Source organism: Manis javanica, chromosome 6 (genome assembly GCF_040802235.1).
Source record: "Manis javanica isolate MJ-LG chromosome 6, MJ_LKY, whole genome shotgun sequence".
Taxonomy (NCBI): domain Eukaryota; kingdom Metazoa; phylum Chordata; class Mammalia; order Pholidota; family Manidae; genus Manis; species Manis javanica.
The window spans coordinates 75,127,563-75,145,018 of NC_133161.1; positions in this window are offsets into that span (position 1 = coordinate 75,127,563).

Here is a 17,456-nt window from a genome sequence, read left to right on the forward strand (position 1 = left end):
TGTTCAATGACTCAGGTTCTCCTGGCCCGATCTCCAGTTAAAGATTGTCAGCCTCTTACTCTGCTCAGTCCTTCTTCCTTTTCAGATCCACCCGAAGACCTCAGTCACCCACCTCCCTCAGCTCGCAATCCCCTCCCCCTCTCTCCACCACCATCTTTAAGTCCTTTGTCCTCCCCCGTGTCACCGCCATCTTAAAGTCCTACATTCTCAGCCATGCCATTGTCCTGCTCTCCCGGTGGCTGCACCACCCCCTCCCCCTCTCCTTCCACCTTCACCGCCCTCTTCCCCCCACCAGAACATGCTCCTCCCACCCTCTGGTTCCAGAAGCCACAGACAGGAAGCTGAGGAGAGGGAAGGCAATTGGATATCAGTGACTCAAGTCTTTATATCGGTTTGTCTGTCTGTGTATATGTTTTTGTGTGGGGGGTGTTGCTGACTGTAGTCACTGTATCTCAGTTTGTATGTTTGTGTGTCTAGGTGTATGGATGAAAAATATTTTCCTACCTCCGGACGGTATTAATAAAAATTGACTTAATATCATAGATAAGTTTTCACAAATGCCTAAGGTGCCTAACTGGTTTTCTTGGTTTCACTGGAGATGGCTGGTTAAATAAATAAGTATGCTTTGGTTATGTAACTGTATTCCTATTATGTTAATGTGTGTGCACAATTTAATTAGTAGTTTAAAACCTATACATGCTGAAGTTACTATACAAGAAGATATGTCAAAGAAATAATCAATATTCCCATGTTTCCTTCCGCCTGCTACTTCTATAGCTTTTCTTCTTCCTTCCTAATTACAACCCTTAAATAGAATTCATGCCTCATATCGAATTTACCGTGTATCACAATTCTTCCAAGTGGTAAAGATACCTCAAGACAAATGCTGGGCATAGAAACCACAGGGCATAAATATGCAAAGAAGTAAAAAACTAACCTTTTCAAACATAAGGCTTCTCTCTCACTTACCAACTTTACATTTCCCTGTATGGCCCCGGAAGATGACTGGTTAGCCAGAGATGGGTAAGATTCCTCAAGGGAGGAACAACCTAAGACAGGCACAGTCACAGGGGGGCCATCAGGTGAGGAATTGGGGATCAACAGAGGTGAGGCTTAGAACCTCCCCCTCCCCCATTCTGAGAGAAATCTTCTGCATCCGTGGATGTTTTATTGCCCTTGTCTAGCTTGGATTAACACATAGTCTACAGGCACACACCTGATCATCTACATTTGCTCTCTTCCAACACTAAACTATGTTTTCTACCTTTATCTTGCATCTACCTACCACTTCAGCATTTTATTAAAAATAATAATAATAAAGAGAGAAATGTGGTATCCACATATAAATCAAGTATAAAAATCAAACGAATATTCATATTTGAACTGACTGTTTATAGTTCATAATGCATGATCAAAACTGAAAGTTTCTGTGATGACTGACTGCCCTTGTACTATTCACCATGTAACTTATTCACTATGTAAGAATTTGTTCTCCATGTAAGAACTTGTTCGTTATGCTTCAGAAGATTGGAGACTGATGAAAATTAGGCTTGAGGTGGATTAATGATTATACATTGAGCATTGAGTCCCCTATACAGAATTTTATTGTTGTTAACAACCATTTGATCAAAAAAAATAGGAGAGATGCCCTCACAAAAAAAAAAAGAAATAAATTAAAAAATTTATTTAAAAACATGCGCTTGTGAAAATTGGGCACTCTAAAACTTCCAGAAAATCTGATAACAAATGTTAAGCATTAATGCTAATTTGGGTTTGGCTGAGACCCGCATGTTCTTGTGGTTATCAGCTGCCTAAGCTTACCTAAGGTCATTTAAGATGATGTTATCTGCTAAATCTTTTAAGAATAAACTGCTTAAAGGCTTGGCTTTATCTATATTCAGTAAAGGTCTTGTAAGTAATCTAGCATAGTTGTTACAAATGAGTGAACTAAATAAGTGTGGCAAGTGAACACCTTTTAATTGTGTGTTACAGTGTGTATACCTATCTACAGCCTAGAAATCTTTGTGGTAACCTAAAACCTTAAAGTTTTGCTAAGTTAAAAAGATATACTTTGTGCTTAGTGAGAGATTGTGTTGTAAAGCTCATAGTTAACAGAAATTATAAAATGTTCATAAATTTGTCAATCCAAAGAATGCTAGTGTAACATGCTAGTGTAACAGTTTATAATAGCCTATTTTTCAGTGTTCACTAAAAATTAAGGTACCTAATGGTTTTAAGTTCTAATTAAAACTACTTAAAGTAATACAGAAAACATTTCTGCATGCTAAAGAATGTGTCTTTTGATAAAAGAAAGTAACTTTATTCCAAAGTACAGCTGTTTATTTAGAAAGAGAAATCTAAATGTAAAAAAGTTGTAGAAAGTTTGTAGAAGAATTTAATATGGTCATGCTATATAAAATTAATGCAAATGAGTCTCGGTATAAAGTACTCAGCAAAATTAGAATTTTGTTTTCAGTTAAAAAGACAAAGTTTTCTTAACTGTTAGTCTGCTCTTAATATTGAAAAATTGCAAAAAGTTCTCTAATTGTTTTATCAAAGCAGTTTTTCATGCTTAAAGTCTCAGTGAGTTGTCAAAGTATTTAAGAAAATAACATCTTAATATTAAAAAGACTAAAAGCTAAGGTTCGCTAACAACTGTGTAACCTTCTTTATTTGCCTTTGAGGTATTTTGTTATCATTCTGGTTAAATAAATAAGTATTGCTTCATAGCAACCTATAATCCTATTTAAGCAAGTGCCTTAAAACTTTTAACAGCTTCCCAAAATCAAATTCAAAAAGGTGCTTTTACCTCTAGTTAACTCTGATATTTTCCAGAGGGCCCCTGGAACATGTCAGAAGAACTTTTTCTCATTGGAGAAAGTATTTGGCTAATTTAAGTTATTTATCTGGTATATAATTACCTGCTTAATTACCTAAAAAGCACTGTCAAAAAGAATAATGCTAAACTTTGTTACTAAATGTTTTGTGTTACAGAAATATCAGAATTTCCTTATGTCAACTGTCTTACAGTAAGCTCTCATCAAATCTTTAACCATTGTCATTTGTAAGTCTTTTATTATTTATAGCCACTGTTTTATTATTCTTAAGCTAGTAAAGAACTAGATTTCAGCAGAACAGGTATTAGTTACATAGGATTAAGTAAACTAAGGAAGATGATTTGGTGGCTTTTTGTTTCAAATGTTGATAAAGTGTTTTAAGCTTTTTCTCTTAAGCTGACAACAGTTTAGTAAATGACTGCCTTTATAAGCAGAATTGAAACTTTATCTTTCTCTCTACCTGATCCCTCCAGAATTTAAAAACTCTCTGTGACTATTTTTTTATTTCATGGCAGTATGTTTATTTGCACAAGTTCAATAAGAATCTGATTTCCTTGTAAGAGGACCAATTAAAAACACTGGTTATATTACCAAGGCTTTGACTGGAATGTCATACCTGAGAGAAACATGTGTAAACTCAGATATGAACAGACAGCTTTAAGGAACTAAGATTGACTTTATAAAGCCAACAAAACCCCTTAAAAGAACTGGCCTAGTACCTTGCTTACAGAGTTCCCAGCAGCCTTACCAGGTGAGTAAGGAAGGTTACTGCCTGGCAGGTACAGGAACCTCAAGAATGTCTTGGGAACCTCAGAGAAGAGAGGAATTCACCCAAATCTACAGGTACTGCAGGCACAACCTGATGGCAAGTCTGGCTTGGCTTTCTAGCCTCAAGAAGCTTTTAAAAGTCCAATCTGAAATTCCTTATAAAAAAGTTCCAGCAAAGCATATTTAAAAGAGCCTATGTAATCAATTGCTCTTCTTACAGCATTTATGCAAATAATCAAGCCAACTGTTGTCCCGGCCCGCGGGACGAACGTAGAGTGTAGCCGGGGACGCCTGCAGAAATGAAACAAGCAAGGTACACAAAGAACGACCAGCAAGACAGGATGTCTGATCAAGCTGGCACAGTTTATTGTTTGCAGGCTCAATTTATACAGGTTAGCATGTAAGGGGTGGGTCAGGAGATAATTGGACCTTAGGTGGCGCCGGCGGGAACGTGTAGAGGGGTGATTGGGCCTTGGTTGGCGCCGGCGGGAGCAGAGGACCCAGAAGAGAAGCAGGGAGTTTGCCATTTTGTGGGTGGGGGACCTTTGGTCTCCAGCAAACTGTTAATTATTTTCTTAATCTGGCTACTTCTAATAAAAATGAGGGTGATTTTAGAGAAAAGTATTGTTTCAATAATGCAGTCTTATCTATACTAAATCCCAATACTAGCCACTGAGATGTAAACTCGATCCAGAACTCCAGTTCCCCAAAATAGCCTGGCTAATGCCCCTACTGGGCCCCTTAATAACAGTTTGTAGTTTACTCTTAGTTGCCCCTTGTGTCCCCAGGTTCCTCCAACAGTGGCTAACCCAGATGACCCAGGTTGCCACCAACCAGATGTTACTTCAGCGTTACACACCTCTTCCCACTGAACCCCCTCCTTCAGTCTAATACCAATCTCAAACCCCCACAACACCCCTTGTCATCCAAAAGTAGCCAGATCGAGTCATCGCCCATTATGACCAAAAGGCTGGAATGTTAGGCTGGAGGAAGGAAAAACAAGGACATGCAAACAGAACAGAGAGATGCCATAGGGGGAGAACAGACCAGACCCCAAGGTCTGTGCCTTACATGGAAAGGAGACAGCTCTTCCTGAATTCCATCCTTCTGATGTGCCAACTAAGACCTGGATGTCAGTCTCCTCCCTCTTGGAAGGAAAAAAGTTTCTAGTTGTCTATTATGTCACCTTTAGCTAATCATACCTCTCCATGCCCCCTAGGATAGCTTGCCCACTCCTCCCCCTCCTAATCCCTTATAAGCCCCCACCTCCCTGACCGGGTGTGACTTCCCTGGCCTGTAATAGTGGCACTCAAATAAACTACCTGGCCCTTTGTTGCTTCTCTTTGCCTGCTTATTTTGGCTAAAATTTATCTTACACATATTAATACAATGTAGACTCTCATTCCACAGTTTGGAGCCTATGTTTATAACTGAAAGAAGTTCTAGGTATCAGTTTAAGCTTAATAAAAATAAAGAATTTTTGCTGTAAACCTCAATTCACAGACACCAGGCTAAGAATCCCTGGTTGTCCCTTTTATAAACAGTACAAACGTAATTGGCGCTCACCAACTGTGATTATTAACTATATAAAAGCACAAGCTTTTACCTTGTGGAACTTTCAAGACTTCTCTGAGTGATCAGAGAGCACAGACCTAGAACTGCGACTGCAGCTGGCATGGGAAAGATTAAAACCCATGGTTACAGAGAATCTCTGAACACTCTGAGAAGCAACACCCTAGAAATTCCATTTACAACTAAACTGGTTCCCAGAAAGGCCCTGAAGGATGAATGTAGAGGGGTTCATTCATTTATTCCAGTCCAACATGATTTTCTCTCTGTGTCCTGAAAACCCTTAATGCACAAATGACAATCTTAAGTGTCTATAATCATGTTGCTCAATCTGTTTCCTCTGCAACATTTTAACTAAATTCCACCAGAAGAAAGGTCTTGATTCACCAAAATTCTAAGTTGGGCATTGTTCATTAAAATATTAATAAAAACATGATAATTGGAATTTCATAACATGCATGAAATACTTAAAAAGCAAAACTACAGAAGTACAGATTTCTTTTAGTTTAGTTGTTTGGTTGATTCTTGTTGGTATCAGTTGTCTTTGTTGTAGAGGCTGGGAGAAATAGCCCTAAACCAGGTATGACAGCCAAAGTGGGGATTTGATGAGCTAACCATAGAGGAAACAATGCTCAGTAATAGATGAGGTTCTTTGTGCCATTACTCAAGCCTGAGTTTATAATATGCCCACCTAAAACCAAGTGCATTTGTTCCCTAGGGATGCCATAACCAATGACCACAAACTAAGGGCTTAAACAACAGAAATTAATCTCTCACAGTCCTGGAGGCCACAAGTCCAAAGTCAAGATATCAGCAGGCTTGGTTACTTCTGGAGGCTCTGAAGGAGAATCTGTTCCATGCCTTTCTCCTAGCTTCTGACAGCTGCCAGTAACTATGGCATTCCTTCACCTGGGACTGCCTGACTCCAACATCTGTTTCTGTCTGTGCTGTCTCCCTGTGCCTCTGTGTCTCCAATCTCTTTCTCTTTTCTCTTATAAAGAAGCTGGCTATTGGATTTAGAGCCCACACTATATCCAGGATGATCCCGTCTCAAGATCCTTCACTAACTACATCTGCAAACACCCTATTTCCAAATACAGCCACATTCACAGGCACTGGGGGTGGGGACTGGGATATATCTTTTGGCGGGACACAATTCAACCTACTACACCAAAAAACTCTAGCTATGGTGACTTTTGGTAAAAGATGATCAGAGGTAACTCAAAGTACAAAGCACTTTTTTTTTACAGAAAGTGTTAGTTGATGCTTCCATATTTGAAACAATTGCACATGATAAATTCCCAAAACGGCAGATCTGTGCAATAAACGCAGGTAGCTACAGAACTGAAATATAGTTGGTGTAGACTGTCCAGTTGAAACAGAAAATTAAGATACTTTAGGGACTTACCTTTGGGAAATTATTCACACAAACCAGAACTCACAGCAATTATCTGTGAAATGAGCTGTACCCAGTTCAGCCCTGGAGGGTGTGGGCTGGTGTAGGACACAAAAACCGGATGAAGACAAGTGTCCCCTTAGTCACTGCAGCTTAAGGGCATTCCCAGTCCTTCAGTGCAACAGGCTAAGTATCACCCAACCCATGCTGGAACTATGATTGGATTGTTTTAAGACATGCTGTACATAAACTACCTCTTTGTGGGTTTTAAAAAATTTATACTTTATCTAGTCATATGTAGCCAACTCCACTAAACTAATGTTTACATCAAGTCTTAAAATAGTGGGAAAAAAAGACCCTTAGTGTAGTATGAAGAAAAATTGGGATCTGAGCTGGGTACATGAACTGACACTTGCAGTCATATTGTTCAGAGTGGAAACTGCCTGATCCCAAATATGGATACTCTTATTTGAATCCAACACCCTCTACATAGCCAAAGATTTTGAAAGCCAAGTGCCAATGTACGGAAATTTGACCTTAAGCCACATATCCAACTTCATAAACATTTTCCGTGTCTTCAAAATATAAATCTAAAAAGTTAGAAGTATGCAGGCAAAGGAGTAAATATTTTATCAATTTGTTCACTTTATTTTATGATATTATAGAGTTTTTTATAGATGGGTAGTCCTTCTTAGACTAAATATATCAATCCTGTCTTTCCAGAAAGTACGCTGTCTTGTTCTTCTGCAGTATCTCCCACAATGCCTAGCACAGTTCCTGGGGCATAGAGAATCCATGAGTAATGGTAACTACAAGATGTCCTAATAGTTCATACTAAATGGCTGTTCCTTTTTATGGAAATGACCACCTTCAAATGTGATGATCTCAAGGGATTCATGTTGGATAAGCACTGCTCACTATTTTTCCCAATGAAGCAACAAGGAAACCTGATATTGGGAAGCATCTAATTTTGTAGGTACACTCTGTGCTTCAGTTTCCTCATTTCTAGAATGAAAATCATAACTGCACCTGCTTCACAGGATTGTTGTGAAGTTTAAATAAGTTAATAATTTAGAAAGGGGCTAGAAGAGTGTCTGACACATAGAAAATTCTATATAAACACGTTAGTTACTAGTGATGTTTGTATTATTATTCACCAGCCTTCCAAAAATAGGTTTGTTTGAAGAAATAAATACTGTAACACATTTTTGATTCAGCACTGCTGGGAAACAGTGTCTTCCAAACTACTGAAGTTACTACCTTTAATTAGTCAATCAGTCAATCCATCAGTCTTTGTTGAGCACTTATGTTTGCCAGGCACTGTCCTCTGGTAATACAGCAATACAGTACTGAAAAGACAGTCCCTGCCTTCAATAAGCTTACACTCCGGTGGGAAAGGAAATATGTAATCACATCAATAAAAAATTTGATACTTGTAGATAACATGTACCATGAAGAAAATAAATCATGTAGTATGGCATACAGTGCCTGCCTGGAAGGTGGTGGATAGGAGAGCTAAATTGAGCTAAGAAGGTCATTAAAGGTGACATGAAGGGAAGTTGGGCTGAGACCCGAATAATGAGGCAGTCTCTTGAGGACCTGAAAATGGACCTTTCCTAGCAGAAGCAATAGCAACTACAATGTACAAACATCCTGCAATTGGAACAAATGTTCAAGGCCAGTGCATTAGGTGATTTCATGAATGCTGTCAGATTCGATCCAGTGGAGAGAAGTAAACTGATGACTGGGAAAAAGTAAGAGCATAGGAAAAGGGAAGTCTATGAAGGCAGCACAGGTTGGGATCCCAAGTATAACTGGAGAGAATGTTGGGGCAGACACTTGGCAGAGCATGTGAGTATGAATAGGGTGGGCTTTTAGAATCAGTGGAAAGAAAATTCCATAGTGGTGAGATCATAACATGTGAGTGGGCAAAGAGAGCAGAAGTTTAGGGAGTCATTTCAGAGTATTCAAAATTAAATATGCTTGGCAGGTATAAGTGTAGCGTGCATTTGTCATGTGCACTCATGGTTTTGAAATTACTCTGACCAGCACAATTGTTTGATTTTCTCCAGCAACATTTAGCTGCTTTGAGTAACGGTACAAAGTAAGCAGTTGGTTGGGTAAAACCCGGGTTGAGCTCGCGCTAGACAAGGAAAACAGACAAAGAAATGGCCAAGTTAATCAGGCCATTGCAAGAAAATGGCCGTAGTAAGGTAGGAAATCTCAGTTGGGAAAGAATGGAGGCGAGAGCTGTAATGATCATAAAATTCAACTGACAAGGGCAAGGGTTTGGAGGTTCTTGATGAAGTTGGAAACCAGCAAGAATGGGATAAACAGGAATAAATAGGGTTAAGTGGGCTGAGGGATAAGAGATACTGAACAGAAAACAAGATATTTGAAATGAAAATGTGGCATTTGTCAGTTATGAAAAGGTAGATGTGGGTATTTAAGGAGGAGGGTGGGTATCAAAAACTGACTTGGTTACAACCATTTTGAATAGAAATGTCATTAAACTGGTTTTTACATCATTCATTGTATCATTGAAGTACATTAACCATAATTTTTTCTTATCAAAATAAGATTATCAATAAAGGATTATATTATGGCATCTATGCTAATTCCTTCAGCATTTCCTGATTGGTTTGCTCCTACAATAAATTATCCTAGATGATTGTATTTAGAGTCCTAAAGTCTGCTTTGTAGAGTTTCCTTGTCTCTTTCTTTTTGCTTTTTCAGGTATAGTAGCCTGAAAAACAGACTTAGAATTAATTAAAATGTTCCTGGGTGAGGGTCTTAAAGGCACTAAAGTTGAAGTCCATGAACTTGACTGAATCAGGTTGGGTTTATTAGGTGTCCTTTATGTGGCTTCCTTCCCTCTAGTCAAATGAGGCTTTATACTTTGAAGAAGAAGAAGGACACCAGGACTGACAGATGTCAATCCCTGCCAAGAATAATACTAAAAGGCTTTTATTTCTAGCAAGGGATTTTTATGAATTTGATAAATTTCTTTCTTCTACTTAAATTTCTTGTGTCTGATTTAAATATTGTCTTGCTTATGAATGCTTTTCTTGGGGGATAGCCATTAACTTATGAATGGCCCTGGATTTAAGTTCATAGTGAAAATAGTTCTGATCTAGGCTTTTAAGTAATTCATATTTGAATGACATAAAAAAATTATAACCTTTCTCCCATTGCCTCCACATATTCTTCCCCTCAAGGCCTTTCTTATATTTAAGATCTATTATGTAATCACTGCTTTAAATTTTAAAAATGCAAGAAAGCACAGATTACAAATATTCCCAAATAGTCACTAGCCCAACCAAATCAGATATTTATCTGAAGGGGACCAGTAGAAAACCATTTATTTTGTTTTTCTCCACTTCTTTTTAACAATTAAAATATTTTTTACTAACACCCATCGAAAGCATATGACCACATCTCTTTTTCCTGCAATTATTATCTAAAAACATAGCTGACAGTTTGGAGGAATCAACCACTCTGAGTTGCTCCTCGGCAGTCTCATAGCATGAAAAGGGAAGTCTCCACTCCCTTTTGATAATGAATGCTGGACATCCTTCCCCAGCCTGTTCACAGCTGCTAACTGCTGGGGCTTGGTAAGCAATCTCTCACTACAGAGACACTTTCAGAGAAAAGGCTCAGGAACTCTATAATATTTTCACAAAATACTATTACAGACATAGGAGATACAGAGTTGGGAAAGAAGTAATTAAATGGAAAGGTTATAGATGAAAAAGGAGTCTGAAAAAAAGCAGAGTCCTGGGAATAGCAAGAGATAAAGTAGCCAGAGGCATTTGGCCTTTTCTGAACAATTTTAACACAAAAATGTTTGGCAATAAGCAGAGGTGATTACTTGAGCATTCTGCTTTAGCTGGAGAAGCACAGGTTTAATCTCACCAATACATTTTTTATGTGAATGGTTGCAAAGATCTTCAATTTTTATGAATCTCTTTTATGGATTTCTATCATTTTCCCTTTAAAGCATTCATTTGCTCATTCATTCGACAATATCGACTGAAACCCTGTTGTGTATCAATCAACATTCTAGGTGTTACATATGTAACAGAGCACAAATTACACAAACATTCTTTGTCCTCATAGCGCTGGCATTCCAGGGAAAAGACAAGCAATAAACATAATAAATTATTCAATTACAGTGTGTTAGAAAGTAATGAGGCCTATGGAAATAAAGCCTAGCAAGGGAAGCAAGTGAAGGGAACCAGGTGCGTATGTGTATAATTTTAAATGGGACTGCCTTGATTGCTCTATCTGAATGATCTCTAAATTACATTGTTAAGTGAAAAAAGCAAGATGTAGAAGAATGTGCCTAGTTGGCTGCTACTTGTATTTTTTTAAGAATAAGTATATATGCTTTTATATGCATACCCTGTCTATGAAAAAAACCAAATAAATTATCAACATGGAACTCAAAGTCTGGGGGGAAACACTTTTTAATGTACCCCTTTTGTATTACACCTGGACATCGATATCTCAAATATTTGAATTAATTCTTTAAAATGGAGCTTTACAAAGCCTAAAATAATCTATATTGGTGAAACCAATTGTTTAGCAAATAACTTGTGAATATAAATCATCTATACTTGGTATTTCCCTAATAGCATGACAGAGAAAGTTTTATAGTTATCTTTAAGGTAATCCCAAGGAAGAAAAAAAAATGCTTAGCAAATAATTGATCTTTACAGTCAAAAATACGAAAAATCAGAAAATAGTAGCCTACTATTTTCATCATTTTTCCTTTTCTTTCTATGATCTTCTTTATATTCACCTCATTGCTAATTCTCTTTGAAGGTGAATAGGACAATCGATTAAGCTAAATTCACCTTCTTTTTCTACCCTTTAGTATGTGAGTATATGAGAATCCAACTAACCTTCCTTTATTGGCAGTGTGCACACATTAGCTGTATTGTAATTGCCTTTCCCAATACTTCCAGTACTAACAGTAAACACCACCCGCTGTTGAACCATAGCCTCCCAGCAGCCTGATAATCAATGTATCTACCAGGAGGTTAGGTGAAGCCAAGAAGGCTTCTCTTCAGTTTTTGAACTACCAAAGTGACATATCTGTTAATTTACTTAAAAATTTACTATTTGTCAAAACAGATGTATCAAAAAATTAGCTTGACCTAAATGTTTCTCTATTTCTTCAAACTATTTTGAACATTGTGTTCTTTGACAAAATCATAGCTTACTGACCTCCTCCCAGGTTGGCAGATGTAGGTGGCTTGGACCACGTCCAGATGTCTCTTGGGGATGGTCAGTTCATAGCCTGGCCAAAATTAACATAGACTTTGTGACCCAGAGAGTCAGAGGCCCAGATAAAAAGGACAGGGATTCCTTGCCCATTTCCAGTTCCCAGAAATAGTTGCCCCTTATCTCCAGTCAGTGGCTCTTGAAAATATTAATAACACATCTCACACATTCAGTTCTTCCACTTCTCTTGAATTTCTAGATATAGTCAGGTTCTTTAGAGCATATCTTTTTTTTAAATTGAAGTATAGCTGATATACAATATTACATTAGTTTCAGGTGTACAACATAGTGATTCAACAGTAATATATATACAAAATAGTCACCATGTGAAGTGTAGTTACTGTCTGTCACCATACAAAGTTACTACATATTATTGACTATATTCCCTATGCCATATTTTCATTCCCATGACTTATCATATTACTGAAGTTTGTACCTCTCTATGGCACAAAGTTTGTGCCTCTCTGTGGGTAAATCTGGTAAATCACTTTGATTAGGCCAAACTGCCCTGATGGCAGCTGTCAGCCATTCCAGAAGTGTCTGATTCCCTGAGGCATGCCAGGCACTTTGCAACAGCTACTGGAGGGAAGGGTGAGTCATTAGGGAACCCAGCCTACTCATCTCAGTACCCGACATAACAATGCTTTCCACCCCCAAATCCCAGAGACATAAGCCATGTAGGCAGAGGTTCCGATGGCTTCTGCCTATACCAAAAATACCTAGCTGAAACCAAAATCAGCCAAAGGGAGAAATAAAGTTTAAAACACATTTATTGCCTACAAACAGCGGTCTGGGGTTATCGGCATCTCTCTCTCTCTCTCCTGTTATAGCAGAAACTAGAGAGCCTCCCCTCAGCCTCTCAGGTCCAGATAAGTCCTCGGTAGCCCAGTTAATTACCCATTGATATGGAGATGGACTATTTCTCTCCACCCCTTAGAAATGCCTGTTGATATGGAGCTGTACTAAAGCCAGGTGAGAGATTCTGGAAATACTGCAATTTTACCCACACTTCCCTATGACAACCATGAGTTTGTTCCCTGTATTTATGATTCTATTTCTGTTTTGTTTATTTGTTCATTTTATTTTCTTAGATTCCACATATAAGTGAAATCATATGGTATTTGTCTTTCTTTGTCTGACTTACTGGGTATGTCTCATCTTCAAATTCTCTGTTGTTTTTTCTGACATCATCACCTAGCCCAGGATCCAGTACAGTCAGTGTCTGGCATATTTTCCCATCAGTACTTTTTTTGGGCACAGGTGGGTGGTGAACTCCTGTTTGGTTTTGCTTCTTCCTGCTCTGTGTTGGCAGGAATCCTAGACATTGGTTAAAACCAGGGCAATGTCATGAGTTTCTTTATTATATCCTTTGCAGTTTCATAGTTCAGGGGGGTGGGGGTGGTTCCATTAGCCCCCTTCCCAGTAGAGTAGGAAAGAAGTAGACGAAGAAGTTTGCTAGGATAAGAAATTGAATTTCCAAGTCTACCAAGAAGTAGCTGAGAAACTTCAGCCACAGAGATCAACTTTTTTAACCAAGCCCCAAATCCACTACAAGAAAACTTAGAAGTTTTTCTCCAAACAACAAATGTCATCCTCATTCTGACTGCAGTGTGATGAAGTCACCTTTGGAGTATGATCAGAGACGGAGGACCAAGAGGTGCCCTTCTTATCCTAACCAATTCCATTTTATCAGGCAAGACCACATAAATAACAGACACCCAGTTATTGACTCATGTAACTAAAAAGCCCATGGGACAGAGCCTTCTTCCAGAATAGAGTTCCAACAATTTGGAAATCTGCCTCTTCCCACCTCTTTTCTCTCCTTTCCCTTGAGGTAGCTTCTTGCTCTTGCTTCACAATGACCCAGGTTTACCTTCTAGCAGCTCAGAAACCCTCTGTAAAGAGTATGCTTCTTTCTGGGTTGTTCCAGGAAAGATTTCTATTGGCCCAGCTTAGGTCACATGTTATCATGGAACCAAAGACTGCGGACAAGGCTATGAACTCTGATTGGTCTGGCCTAATGGGTCTATTCCTGAGGCCCCAGCAGAGCTGTCAATTCCACTGAGACCACAAGGACTGAGATTGGGCAAGGGTATTTTCCAAAAAAAATGGAGATACGACTAGCAGAAAGGAAGATGGATTCAGCAAGACTATGACAAGAGGTGATCAGTGAAACAAGGGGGCAAATTTTGGGGAGACACTCATTTTCTGGTCCAAGCATGGTTGGTTTTGAAAGTGAGCCCTTTCTCACATTTTGTGAAAAGGAAAATTGATGAAGGCTCCTTACCCACCTAACCCTACTCTGGCCCCAGATTCTGGGCAAGCAAAAGACAAAATATTCATCATTCCCATATTCAAAAATATCTCCCAGAGTGCCCGAAATCCCCACCATTAGACATTCATTTCTTTGGGTTAGGTAGACATTTCCTGGAGTCCTTCAGTTTGGTGTGACTTGATTTGGTTTTTTCAAAAAGAGCTGGATGGCAAATCTTTAAGTCATTAAGAGTTCCCCATATACACGCTAATAATACACCATCAAGTCAGTCACCTTCAAGGCTGACACATGTTGAAAACCGCACCTGACTGGGTGTGATGCATTTTAAGAAGAAGCCTCAGGGTAAAAGGGAGGAGCAGCCAGGACCTGAGACTGTCCAGAAGAGGGCTTCTGAGAAGATAAATGACATAGAAAAGGAGATATAAGATGTTAAAGGCACATTTTTATTCAGTCATTTAAAAACATTTTATGAACAATTTAATGAACACTGGCTCCAAGCCCACTTCATCAATTTCCCTAAGTTCTGCCATGTGGAGAAATTGATGAAGCAAGCTGTCAACTGAGGCAGTTGCAGGTAAGACTCAGGGTCCATAAATATGGAAATCTCTGAGCAGAAATCTTGGGTGGTATACAACAGCTGGGAAGGCTTACCTGGAGTTCTAATAAAAGGCTCTGGGGAGAGGGATGAATCCTGCCAATGGCAAATTATTGGATACCTGGATTGCTGGCAACTTCACAAGCTTGATTTTTCCCTTACAGCAAGGGTTTAAGGAAAGACTAGGAGAGTTATGAATTGTGTGTCCCTCCTAGGACCAAGGGAAAAAGCAATCTTTAAACCACAAGATAAATAAGTCAAGTACCTCTTAGGTTTAATACTAATAAAGATATTCTTTTTCTATTCTTCATATTCCAATAATTTAATCTTCCCTTTCTGGGACTCTAGTTGCCTTTGGCAAAGAAAAGAGGTTACATTACTGAAAAATAACTGCCTCTCATAAAAATTTTTGTCTAACCAATAATGATAAGTATATAAAGTAATTATTCTGTTATTGATTGGACACTACATCTAGGAATATAATTGTCCATATGTCAACTCATAATGGATCCAAACACTACCCAGAAACCAAAGTGATTAGTCCATAGACCTCAGCTGTCTGCTTCTGGCCGCAGATATGTCACCATAGTGTAAATTGTGGATGGCTAGATGCCAGCAATCTGGGAATCTTAATAACTCTCTCCCCTATTTAAGGAGCAGCCTTCTGCATAAAATGGCTTCTTATAGGATGTGCAGAGAGAGAGAGAAAGTGTAATGGCTAGAAAGTCAGGTGCCCTCAGAATCTATATTTTTACAGCAATATTTGCTTTATATTCATCCTATTGACAGCTAACAAATCAGCAAGCTGGTTAAAAATATTAGTTTCAATGTGCTAAGAATCAAGTTTCTTTGCCCACAAGGCTTAAAACCAGATGTTAGATCAGGGTAAGTCACCAAATCTGTGCTGACCAACCATGAGGTCTCCTAGGGACACAGCAAGAAGGAAGCCTTCTTTCATAGTTACACAGTTTTCTCTCACCCTGTCAGTCTTCAAACTGGGGCAACTGGAGCAATAAAATCAGTGAATGCCTTTTTAAGTTCTTCCATGCCCAAAGAATACTATCAGATGAACTTTCTGCAAAAGGCAATATGGTAAGTGGCAGATTTATTAATGAGTGTAACAAATATTGAGTACCTGTTATATGCAAAGCACTATATTGGTGTGGTGAAGTTCAGGCTGAAAAGAATAGAGTGTCAAACCTCAGAACTTGCAGTCCAGGACAGGAGATAGATACACAATAATAATTCTCTTAGAGGCAGATTGTCCCAACTGCTGTAATAGAGGCATAAACTACACTGTATGGAGGAAGAAAAAAATTAATTGCAACTAGCAGGTCAGTGATGACTTCTTGCAATACATGGTAAAGTAAGGCAAGGACATGGGACAAGCATCATGATTAACTTTTCCTGCCTATGATGAAAAATGCCAAAATAAAAATAGTATAGTAAGAACAGGAGGGACTCCATCTTAAGGCTAAGATTCTGTTTTAAAAAATCAGGAAGTTTGGAGGTAAGATTCCTAACATATTCTTTGATAATCAGACAATAACCCACCCTATCTTAGGGAAGGACAAGCAGTCCTAAATAATATGTCCCCACTACTTGAGGGAAACGATTATCCTAGACAAGAACAGGATCAATAAATTCCTTGTGTTAAGTTTATCTTACAGAATTATCTAGAGGACTGACAGTGGGTAATGACATAATGTCTAACTAGAGAGAGACATCATAAGACCACTACTCAAACCTATGCCAAACCACCCCCTCCACCCTTTGCCCCATTCTTGAAAGCCTTAAAAGACAGAATCCTAAACCCTTAAATGCATCTCCTCTCTGAGGTTGCCTGCACTTGCCTTTCTTCAAGTGTGTACTTTTTAAATGAAGCCTTCTCACTACTAAACTTACTGTGTTTTATCTCTGCACTCTTCCAGCGGTATATGTCTTTGTTACTTTGTTATTTCATTCTATTTTCCAGACATAAGCACAAGTCTTCACTTTGTCTCTGGTCTACTCCAGATAAATAGAGAGGGGCTACTGAGAGCTCTGATTAGGGCTTTTAAGTTCCGTCACCTGGGTGACCTGGGCAGAACTGCAGCTGTATGATCATGCTCTTTAGTTGCCTGCCCACAAATCTCCTTTGCTCTTGGGAAGTTCTCAGAACATAATCTCACTCCATCCAATGCTCCACAGCTCCCCCAAATCCCGGGGTGGTAGGGGCTTAGTCCCAAAGCTGAGCAGATTCAGGCAGAGTTGGATATTTAGGAGTTGACAAGGGATTTGCCCTATGCTAAGCAGTTCAATGCCCTTCCCCTTCCTTTCCCAGTGCCCCTTCCTGCAAGGCACTGCCAATCCCTGCTATTCTCACTTCAGTGAATTCCTTCCTTACCTACTATACTCATCTGACTTGTTTGAGAATTCTTTCTCATTCAGAGTCAAGAACCCTCTGCCATCCCAGTTAAAGTTTCTCCTAGTGCTTCACCTAGTGCACAGCGAGAGACTTCCCTAGACACAACCGCCCAGCAACAGTGGGGTCTGAGCTGACTCCACAAGATGCTGTGGGCAGAGCTGCAATCCAGGCAAAGTGGTGTTGGCTTAAAAGTCTGGGAACAGGCCTTCTTTGTGGCTGAAATGTGGACCCTGGCAAGCATGCCATGGAACGTAAGACCAGATGGCTGAGTGAGAGACAGATAGGGAGGACTCTGGACTCTATAGACTATGGAATCTGAG